The sequence below is a fragment of the Pleurodeles waltl genome, chromosome 6, assembly GCF_031143425.1.
Source record: "Pleurodeles waltl isolate 20211129_DDA chromosome 6, aPleWal1.hap1.20221129, whole genome shotgun sequence".
Classification (NCBI taxonomy): Eukaryota; Metazoa; Chordata; class Amphibia; order Caudata; family Salamandridae; genus Pleurodeles; species Pleurodeles waltl.
Window position 1 is genome coordinate 317,414,064 of NC_090445.1, and position 12,246 is coordinate 317,426,309.

Below are 12,246 nucleotides of genomic sequence, written 5' to 3' on the forward strand. Positions count from 1 at the left end.
ACCCGGCCCTTTGTGACGTCAGCGAGGCACGCTGACGTTACTATGTGGATTTCCCCATCGGAGCAGTAAGCGGCCGCATGGGGAAAACGGCCACAAACGGCCTTCCCCACGTTCGGGAAAGCCTCGTAAGAAAGGGGAGAGTCTGAAGCACAGGGAAGCACAGCTGCGATCGGGGGCCAGGAAACACCACTAGACACCAGGGATTTCACTTGGGGGGGGTCGGCCCCCTCGGAAAACGAGCCGCCCCCCCGGGGCATATATATATTTTTTAAAAAGGTCGGTGCCCCCTGGGGGGGGGGGCGCCATCGACCCCCCCCGCCCCCCACCCCCCCGGGGCTAATTTTTTTTTTTTTTTTTAAAGAAAAATAAATGGACAGGGGTTCGCCCTTGGGCAGGGTGACCCCCTGTGGGGGCAATATTTTTTTAGTTGTTTAGGGTTTCCCTGGGGGCCATTTTGTCCCCCAAGGAAACCATACAACAACAACAAAAAAATAGATCCATATATATACATATATATATATAGATCTATATATATATAGATATATCTATGTAGATATATCTATGTACATGGATATATCTATAGATATATATGTATCTATAGATATATCTATGTAGATAGATATATATATAGAGATAGATCTATATATATATATATATATATATATATATATATCACTTTTGTCAATATGTGTGTGGTTTCCCTGGGGGCTGCGATCAGCCCCCAGGAAAACCAGACCCACATATAAAAGTGATATATATATATATATACGTATATATATATATATAGAGAGAGATTTGCCACCAGTTGTCTTGCAGTCGCAGCTTGCGTCTTCAAAGCAATGCACATACTTCAACTGACGCTTTTCAACTGTAGCTTTTAGGCAGCAATAAAAAAGTCAAGTAAATATTGTGATTATGTTTCTGCTACAAAAGGGTCAGACTTGTCTAGTGGCAGTTTTAGTGCCATAAAGAAGCACAGAAGGTTTATATGCCTACTGAAAAGAGCAAATCTGTATTTTATGTAAATAGCTGAGTACATTAGTAAAGTCAGCCATTACCTGCGCTTTAATACAAATGAAATGTATGTGCGGGGTGGAGGGCGGCTATGGAGAGATGAAGGGCTCTTTTGCGGGGTGGTAATGAGGGAATCCGAGGAGGAGGGAGTGGGAGCACCAATTATGATTGTTGGACTGGGCGCAGGAGGTGCTAAAGACTGTGACGAATGGTATGTGACAAGGTGTTTTTTGAGTGTCTTGAAAGAACGTGCTGATTGAGGGAAGAAGCGCAGGTAAGGTGGCCTCTACTGTTGCATGTATCTCACACACACCATCGATTTTGTGACTGTTTACGTAGGCTAGTGTTTTAGAGCAACAGTTTAGCCAATAGCAGAGATGGCATCTTGATGGAAGACTGCTGCCGTCACTCGGGTTATAGAGGACAGCTCTGACATAGGATCAGAGACTGAGACATCAGATTCTGAGACAGCATCTGAGGGATAGGACAATGGCGCAGACTCTGGGAGTGATTTTTCAGTCGGAGGAGTCCCATTCGATAACTCCTCTTCCAGTACATTATGAGGGAGGTGATGAGGACAGTCCTGCTGTCCCTTCGCAAGCAGTCTGTGCAACTGGGTAATAGTGGGTTAGCCCAACCCAGAGAGCAGGTGAATGCAGCGGCAGGCAGAGAGAGAGAGTGCTCTCTTGGGAGCTCCCCAATTCAGTTCAGCCCCAAATTTCACCGCCCAAATCGTATTGTGGAGACATCAAAATTATCTATCGCAAAACAAACTGGTTTTGTAAGGCAGGCACCTGTGTTTTTGGTCCTGGGTTCGGCGGCCATATAGAGAAACACACTAAACCCAAACATTTCTGGAAACTAGACATTCAGGGGAGTCCACAGAGGTGTGACTTGTGTGGATTCCCCAAAGTTTTCTTACCCAGAATACCCTGCAATGCTGAAATGTTGAATAAAAACTAAATTTTTCTTGCATTTCTGTCACACAAACTACAGGAATATGCTGGGATCCACAAAATTCCTACCACCCAGTGATTCCACACCTGTCCTGATAAAAACACTACCCCACTTGAGTGCCCACACCTAGTGCCTGCGTCAGGAATGGATCACCCCAGGTTCAACAGCTGCCTCCTGTAAGGACCAACATTGACCGTTGTGTGATCTGTTCCTGTCGCGGGCACCAGGCCTACCCACACAAGTGAGGTACCATTTTTATCGGGAGACTTGGGGGAATGCTGGGTGGAAGGAAATTTGTGCCTCCTCTCAGATTCCAGAACTTTCTGTCACCGAAATGAGAGGAAAAAGTGTTTTTTTGGCCAAATTTTGATGTTTGCAAAGGATTCTGGGTAACAGAACCTGGTCAGAGCCCCACAAGTCACCCCATCTTGGATTCCCCTGGGTTTCTAGTTTTCAAAAATGCACTGGTTTGCTAGGTTTCCCCAGGTGCCGGCTGAGCTAGAGGCCAAAATCTACAGGTAGGCACTTTGCAAAAAACAGCTCTGTTTTCAGTCAAAAAATGGGATGTGTCCACGTTGTGTTTTGGGGCATTTCCTGTCGCGGGCGCTAGGCCTACCCACACAAGTGAGGTATCATTTTTATCGGGAGACTTGGGGGAACGCTGGGTGGAAGGAAATTTGTGGCTCCTCTCAAATTCCAGAACTTTCTGTCACCGAAATGTGAGGAAAACATGTTTTTTTTGCCACATTTTGAGGTTTGCAAAGGATTCTGGGTAACAGAACCTGGTCAGAGCCCCACAAGTCACCCCATCTTGGATTCCCCTAGGTCTCTAGTTTTAAAAAAATGCACAGGTTTGGTAGGTTTCCCTAGGTGCCGGCTGAGCTAGAGGCCAAAATCTACAGGTATGCACTTTGCAAAAAACAGCACTATTTTCTGTCAAAAAATGGGATGTGGCCACGTTGTGTTTTGGGGCATTTTCTGTCGCGGGCGCTAGGCCTACCCACACAAGTGAGGTATCATTTTTATCGGGAGACTTGGGGGAACATAGAATAGCAAAACAAGTGTTATTGCCCCTTATCTTTCTCTACATTTTTTCCTTCCAAACATAAGAGAGTGTGTAAAAAAGACATCTATTTGAGAAATGCCCTGCAATTCACATGCTAGTATGGGCACCCCGGAATTCAGAGATGTGCAAACAACCACTGCTCCTCAAAACCTTATCTTGAGCCCATTTAGGAAATGCAAAGGTTTTCTTGATACCTATTTTTCACTCTTCATATTTCAGCAAATTAATTGCTGCATACCCAGTATAGAATGAAAACCAACTGCAGGGTGCAGCTCATTTATTGGCTCTGGGTACCTAGGGTTCTTGATGAACCTACAAGCCCTATATATCCCCGCAACCAGAAGAGTCAAGCAGACATAACAGTATATTGCTTTCAAAAATCTGACATCGCAGGAAAAAGTTACAGAGTAAAACATAAAGAAAAATGGCTGTTGTTTTCAGCTCAATTTCAATATTTTTTCATTTCAGCTGTTATTTTCTGTAGGAAAACCTTGTAGGATCTACACAAATGACCCCTTGCTGAATTCAGAATTTTGTCTACTGTTCAGAAATGTTTATGTTCCTGGGATCCAGCATTGGTTTCACACCCATTCCTGTCACTAACTGGAAGGAGGCTGAAAGCACCAAAAATAGTAAAAATGGGGTATGTCCCAGTAAAATGCCAAATTTGTGTTAAAAAATGTGGTTTTCTGATTCAAGTCTGCGCGTTCTTGAAAGGTGGGAAGATGGTGATTTTAGCACCAGAAACCCTTTGTTGATGCCATTTTCAGAGAAAAAACCACAAGCCTTCGGCAGCCCTTTTTTCCCATTTTTTTGGAAAAAACGAAATTTTCACTGTATTTTGGCTAATTTCTTGGTCTCCTCCAGGGGAAACCACACACTCTGGGTACCGTTAGAATCCCTAGGATGTTGGCAAAAAAGGACGCAAATTTGGCGTGGATAGCTTATGTGGACAAAAAGTTATGAAGGCCTAAGCGCGAACTACCCCAAATAGCCAAAAAAAGGGCTCAGCACTGGGGGGGGGGGGGGGAGAACGGCCCAGCAGCTAAGGGGTTAATGGAATTCCACAACTTGTCTTAGTTATAAAGTGTGTGCGCCCAAGTAATGGTTGTTGCCCATTGGTCTAATTTGTAATTTACATGTCTTACCCAAGTTACTGTAGTCAAACTATCTGATTTACGAACTCCTATTAAGCCAAGAGTGGGCAGTGTCTGGCCATGGGATTCATGGTAGGTAGAGCATACAGTATCATAACTCCTGTTTATTCGGATTCTGTGTACTCAAGTGAAAACGTTTTTGCCTGCACACTTCAACTGCGCCCAAGGGAGTCTTCTGAATTGTAAGAAGGTCTGTTCCTTTTATGGAACAAAGAAAAAGGGTAAAGGTTGTTAACTCATCCGACCATGTCGCCCTCTGCTTTAATCTCCAAATCCCTTCCACACCTTACTGAAAATAAATGAAAAAACACTGGTTGAAGACAAATTCTATGATATGCTAAAAGCTAAGGTAGAGAGAAAGAAAACGTCAAGACATCCAACATTAAATACATCTAAACTCCAATGTGGACTCCTAATTATTTTTCCACATTGAGCTCTACTGGGATTTTTGTTTCTAAGTCCACTATGTGCTTGGATTCTCTTCTGAATGTGAGTGCTCTGTTGCCTCCTTCCGACTCCTTCATCACTTGTTCAATAGCAAAATACCTGAACAGGTTTCTGTTGCTTAAGTGAAATTCTGCAAAATGGCAGACTGCAGGATAATGTTTGTCAGCCTTGTCTATGGCCCTCATGTGTTCTAGGACATGTTTTTTACATGATGGATCACGCAACCTACATAATGTTTTTCGCATGGGCACATCAAGATACAGACCACAAAGTTAGAGTTGCATGTAAGAAATTATTTGATTTCTTTGATGCCACTTCCGTAAGAGACAGTGTATTCCTTAACACCTTCAATGTTTATGAAGGCTTTTCAATTTTTCCAGGAAAAAAAGCCTTTTCTAGTTTGTGTCCTTTGTGTTGTGATTCCCCTAAGCCTGCACTTTTTTAAAGGATTTGCCTCTTCTGTATGTTATGCTCGGTGTCTCATTAATTACATTCTGGATGATGGGATCACACTTGAGCATCTGCCAATTCTTAGATACAATGTTCTGTATCACTTTGGAGGCTTTATTAAACGTGGTTATACATCTCATCCCTTCCCATACCTCTTTCTCTGAAGTGACGGTGGTCAGTTCTAAGAACAGGAAGTCTCTGGTTTTCTCTTTGACCCTAGTAACTGCTTTTTCCAGTACCCATTTGGGGAAGGAAGTAGCAGAAGAATTTGTGAGAGAACTGAACAAAAATTAATACAATCTCACATTCACATCAAAGATCAGTAGAGATAAGATTACTTTCCTAGATGTAGAAATAGAGATTGAGAACAACACTATGTTACTCAGTAAATCGACGGCAGGTAATACTATTTTTACATGATACAGTGACCACCCAAAACCACTAAAATTGAGTATCCCACATGGAGAATCCTAAGGGCATATTGTGGCACAGAAGAGGCAGGCATACACAGAGGAACAGGAGACCATGGTTAAGAGGTTCAGGGAAGGAGGATATCCCAAATCATTATAGTTACCACCTAGGTTCCATAGAAAAAGCATTTTTTGTTTTGCCAATAACTTTGGCACTATTTGATGAATCTTCACACATTTTTCAAAACTAGTTTGCCACTCACTTTAGCTGCTGTCTTGAAAGTTTTGGGGGTGATTCTTCAAGCAAGGGGGGCAAGAAAAATGGGGATCATAAATGCTTTTTCCCCGTGCAATTTCCTGCAGGGATTTTGAACATGACTACAGCCAGAACCATTGGACGGAATTACACAAAATTTGGCAGAAAGGTAACTCTTGGTCCAGAAAGACTAGGGGGGTTACCGCAGGGCCTGGATGCAGGCCTTTCTTTATTTGGTGAAAATTTGTTCAGTAGTTTTAGAGTAACTAAAGAAAAAACAAAATTGTATATCTAGGGCTGCAGAGCCTCTGCAGATTGCAGAGATCTCATGCTGAGATCTGATTGGCTGGCAACACTTCAACCAGGAAGTGTTGGCAGCCATTTTCGGACTCAGACTCAGCCAAGTCTGAAAAATAAGGTAAAAAAAAAACACAGAAAAGGGGGCAAGGTAGGCATAGCCTGACCCCCAAGCCCTATTGCAAAGGTCCAGCAGGGCAAAAAAAGCATTAAAAAAAAATTCAGCAGAAGTAGTGGAGGATCCGCAAATCCTGAAAATTTAAAAAAGGCATTTTCTTGAGGTTGTTTTTTCTCTAAGCCCCCGGGTGGGCCAGGACCTTGGGGCATGCATAATATTAATTGAGAGGGAGGGGGGACATATGCAGCCCCCCATTGTGCACTTAACAGTGCCCCGGGGACCACCATCTCCTTAGGGCTTAAATTATATAGAGGAGGGGGCCACGCAATACCCATCACTCAACCCTAAAAACAAATTACTAAACCAGTGCAGTACCCATTCTTGCTCTCTAAAACCTTACTATAAAACTGGGGCAACACCCATCCCTGCACCTCAAAAGCTAATAACTGACCTCGTGCAACACCATTCTCTACACCCTAAAAACTAATCACTAACCCAGTGCAGTCCCCATCCCTGTGCTCTAAAAACTAATCTCTAACTTGGGGCAAAACTCATCCCTGCACCCAAAAAAGGAATTACTAACTCACTCAAAGAACTGAGGGGCTGATTACGAGTTTGTGGGACCGAGGACTGCCATGTAAGTTGTGGAGGTCAGACCACTAACAGGCTGGTGGAGCGGACTGCCGTATTATAAGTTTGGCAGTCAAGCAAACAGAAGACTGCCAGTGGTCTGCTGCCACCGCCAGGCAGCACAGACTGCTGCGGTCTCCTGGAAGCATGAACAAACTGGCAGAGAGTATGTTTCTTCCAGACCTATTAGGAGGTTGCACACCGCAAATGTTAAAGCGGCGGTCAAACCACCACTTAGGAGAAGGTGGAAATGGACAGTTTAAAGGGAGATACTCACCTGCAGATAGCCATACACATCTCTGCCATGCAGCTCCCCCATTGTGCACTTAACCGTGCCCCGGGGACCACAACCTCCCTGCAGCTTAAATTATATACGGGAGGGGGGCCACGCGGACTCCCCTCCTTTTCCTCTCAAGAGCCCCGGCGGCCAACACCTCCCCGGGGCTTGCTAATCAAATAGGTGGGGGCCACGCAGACCCCCCCTCATTTGCCCTTGAGGGCCCTGGGGACCACCACATCCCCTGGCCATAAATATAAAAAAAGGGGACCACCAAATCTGCTGGCCATAAATATAAAAAAAAGGGAGAGGCGTCATATTTGGCCCCGGGGACCACCACCTCCCCAGGGCATGGCTAATATACCAAGGGGGAGAAAGGCCACATCATCCCCCTCCTGGGCTGTTTATGGCCCCCAGGAACCACCAACTCCCCAGGGCCAGCCATGTGCAAACAAAAGGAGAGTGGGGCTCATGGCCCCCTCCTCAAGCCACTAATGGCCCTGGGGGCTGCCACCAACAGGGCTGGCTTCCTATCTCCCGAGGTTCCCACCCTTGGGAGATAGCAGTTTGCTTTTGCTTGGCGGGAACTTTGACAGCTCCTGCCAAGTGAGAGCAAACAGTAAGTCTGCTACCAGCGGGCTGAAGCAGAAAAAATGGGAGCAGACTTTTCATCTGTTTTCCTGCCTGCTGCCAAGCGGGCAGGAAAACAGATGAAAGGAATGCTCCCGCATGCCAGGAGCAGCATTTTTAGCTGCTCCCTGCATGCATGAGCAATGCCGGTTCCCGCTAGAGGTGGGTAGCTGGCAGGAACTGCGGGCCTTGAGGCTCCCTCAGTGATCTACAAGACGCTAGGAGAAGATTCGTGAAGCCCCACCACATATAAGATAGTGGTATGCAATATCTTCCCACCTTTTTTTAGAATGATGGAAAGCTTACTAAGAAGCCCCTGGAGCGTGTTACCTGACAATTTTAGAAAATGCGCTCTTGATGCAGAGGAATATGAGCACATCTCCATAAAACAAAGAAGCAGTCACTACATATAATTAAGAGGAAGTACCCTTGTTTGGTGGCGATTCAAATCTTTGGAGTCATGTCCTCTTCTCTACATGGGGATTCTTGTTATTGCAGATGTCTGTATGAAGACGCTCAAGGAACAATCACACTGCCAAAATTACAGACACACTAGGTACAAGGTCACTGGAAACATTACCTTGGGAACCTTTACTCAGCAGTAGTGTGGAATATACACGATACATTTACCCATCGAGTCAGCACTTACTAATTAGCCAGTAGAAGGTACTCCAGGTGGGTATACACTTTGCGCAAAACTGTATAAATAGGTATGTCAGGATGCATTCTGGCATGATACTCATTTCATAGAAATGAGATGCCAACCACCCCCTAGGGCGCCTAGGGGTGTTACTGGAGGACCTCGGTGCAGGCCAGACCCTGTGGCCAACCCCCAGAGGCACACCACTAAAGCCTGTGTGTGGCGCGGGTTAGATGCCTATGGGGTTGGTTGTAGGACCTGGCCCTGCGACCTATGCTGGCAGCGCATGGCCAAGGGAAGTACGTGGCACCAGGCCGAGGCCCTGCGGCCAACCCCTGCCACACACGGCCAAAAGCTGTGTATGGCATGGGGATTGAAAACCTATGGGGGTTGGTCAAAGGACCTGACTGCAGGCCAGGCCCTATGGTCAACCTCACCCTGCACGACCGTAGGCAGGGCATGGCGCGGGATTGGATGCCTATGGGGGATGGCTGCAAGCCCTGCATCCAACCCCTGCTGCCCACAGCCGAAGGTTGTGCATGGTGTTGGGTTGGATGCCTACGGGGGTTGGCTGCAGGGCCTGGACACAGGGCAGGCCTTGCGGCCTAACCCCACTGCCCACATCCCTGGGGTCAACCCCCACCAGGCACAGCAAAGACCGTCTGTGGCACAGGTATTGGATGCCTATGGGGGTTGGCTGCAGGGTCTGCCTGCACACTAGAACCTGCAATCAACCCCTGCCATGCATGTCTGAAAGCCGTGTGTAGTGCAGGGTTTAGATGCTGATGGGGGTTGGCCACAGCGAAGGCCATGCACAATGTGGGGCTGGATCCATGTGGGGGGTTCGTCCCAGGCCAGGCCCTGCGACCAACCACATGTGCTGTGTAAAAACCATAAAAATTCACTGAAAAAAACAAAGGTTACAGGGACGTTATTGTTAAGAATTAGCATTTAAAAAACTTTAGAAATTCACTGCAAAAAACCAGAGGTTAGAAGGACATTATAGTTCGGCTCTGAATTCACATGCACAAAACCATAGAAATTCAGCCCTATCATAACTATAACTCACGTCTTTGCCATTAACAGCCAATTACCCCACATATATACACCAATCATAACATCTTCTATGGCATCATTGATAGTATCACTACAACATTTGCAATATAATTATTGATGAGTAAACTGCGCATGGCAAAGGCGCAAGTTATAGTTATCTAAGGGGATAAGTTATAGTTACTTGAAATAACTAATTATAACTGCTGAATTTATATGGCTTTGTGTGTGTAAATTCAGGACCTAACTATAACATCCCTCTAACCTTAGTTTTTTTCTCAGTGAATAAAATATATATAATATGTACATAAAACATAAAACAATTTCCAGTGCCTACTACCCCTATTCTCTACCTATCCCTTCACTATAAAAAAAATTTTTTAACCCAAAACAACACTCATTCCAGCATCCTAAAAACGAATCACTAACCTAATTCAATACCCAACCATGCACCCTAAAAAGTAATCACTACCTTGGTGCAACACCAATCCTTCCGCTCTAAAAAACTAATTGCTAACCCTGTGCAATACCCAAAGTTTTGCTCTTAAAACTAATTATTAGCCTGATGCAATACCTATTCCTAGGCCCTGAAAACTAACACTAACCGAGTGCAATGCCCATTCCAGCAATTTTGAAAACGAATCACTAACCTGGTGCAATTTCCTTCTCTGCAGCCTAAAAACGAATCACTAAACCAGTGCAACACTCATCCAGGCGCCCTCAAAACAAATGACTAACCAAGTGCAATACCCATCCCTAAAAAATAATTACGAAACCAGTGCAGTATCCGTTCTTGCGCTCTAAAACCTTATTATATAACTGGAGCAACACCCACCCCTGCGCCCCAAAAGCTAATAACTGATCTAGTACAACACCAGTCTCTACACCCTAAAAACTAATCACTAACCCAGTGCAATCCCCATCGCTGTGCCCTAAATACTAATCTCTAACCCGGCGAAAAACGCATCCCTGCACCCAAAAAAGGAATTACTAACCCACTCAAAGAACTGAGGAGCTGATTACGAGTTTGGAGGTCCAATGGCCGCCATGTTGGCAGTGGTGGTCAGACCACCAACGGGCTGGCAGTGCTGGACTGCCATATTATGGGTTTGGCAGTCAAGCAAGGAAAAGGCTGCCAGCTGTCCGCTGCCACCGCAAAGCAGCACAGACCGCTGCGGTCCCCTGGAAGCATAAACAAGCCAGTAGGGGACCATGTTTCTGCTGGACCTATTAGGAGGTGGCACACCATCATTGTGAATGCGGAGTTCCAACCACCACATAGCAGAAGGTGGAAATGGACAGTATAAAGGGAGACATTCAGCTGCAGACAGCCATACACGTCTCTGAGCCACCATGGAGCCATTCCTAAACATCATGCCACTGCTCCTGCTCGCTGAAAGACAACGGATTCAACGCCGACGTAGATGACAGCAACCGTAAGTACAAACACCTACCTGTATTATTGATATTACAAAATAATTGTATCACTAGCAAACAAATAAAAGGGGTGGTGGGCCGCCACGGGCGGCAGCTACATCTAACATTCAAAACACACACCCTCATACACTGCAACACAGACACTCAAACAGTCACAATACGCACACATCAGCCAGCACACACACACTGCACACAAATATTACACATGTACGCATGGCTACACACACAGGTTCAAGGACATAGAAGGCCACACAACATTCACACACACACAGCAACAACAACACAACTACTGCACATATCCAAATACATAACACACATACTCACACTCAACACTGGCCAGGGACAGGCAACACATACATCGCACATATACATTCATGTGCCATGGCACACACACAACACCACCATCAAACAACCCTCCTATCGACACACACACAACACACACATAGGCCCTCATTATGACTTTGGCAGTCAGCTGACTGCCACACCAGGAATGGAGGTTGTACCGCTGCCAGGCTGGTGGAGAAGACCACCATATTATGACCATGGCAGTGATCCCTCCAATATACAGCCAATGCACCACCTGAACCAGCAGTGCGGTCCGGCCACCCACTACGGCGTTCGCCATCTCAGCCCGGAGGAACACCATTTACTACCCACCATATTATGACATGGCTGACCGCCAGGATTTCCGGAGCGGGAGTACCACCACAAAAAGCCTGGCGGAAACAGCCCATATAAAAGGAGACACTCACCTCAAGAGACACAGAGGAGTCCGTGGCCACTATGGAACCCAAACTTGAAGTCCTGCTGATGCTTTACCACGCAATGGGAGTCCAGGAGCAGTGACGCCAATGAAGATGGTGAGTACAGCTGCCTAGCACATAAGGGAGGGAGGGGAGAGTGACACACCTACAGGCACAACACATACTATACACACCACACAGGGAGAACAATTAGCTGAAAAGTACAACAATAACATAAGCCAGGAGTAAAGAAAGCCAGGACAAATACTTGTGATTCAACCACTGTATTCCGGTGGGAATATCGACCACAAAAATTAAAATGAACTAAATGAAAAGGGCCATTGGCCAGTCCAAAAGTGTCAATGCCACGACGCAGGGCAATGTGAGAGGCTAAACTGACTTAATGTGGGAGGCAGGCACCTCAAGGGGCAGGGGGGATAGGGAGGTTTCTTCTTGGAAGAGGGGTCTTTTGACTTTGGTTTGGGAGGGGGTGGGCTCTTGCTCCTCTGTTTAGGGGGCAAGAGAGTGGGCCTGGAGCAGGGGGTGGAAGTGGTTGCTCTGTGCTCCCTTTTGGGAGTCTTTTTAGTGGGGGGAGAGACATCTGCTACACAAGGGGGGCCATGAGAGGACTGGGAGCTTGAGGGACTGGGCTGGGGAAGCGGGA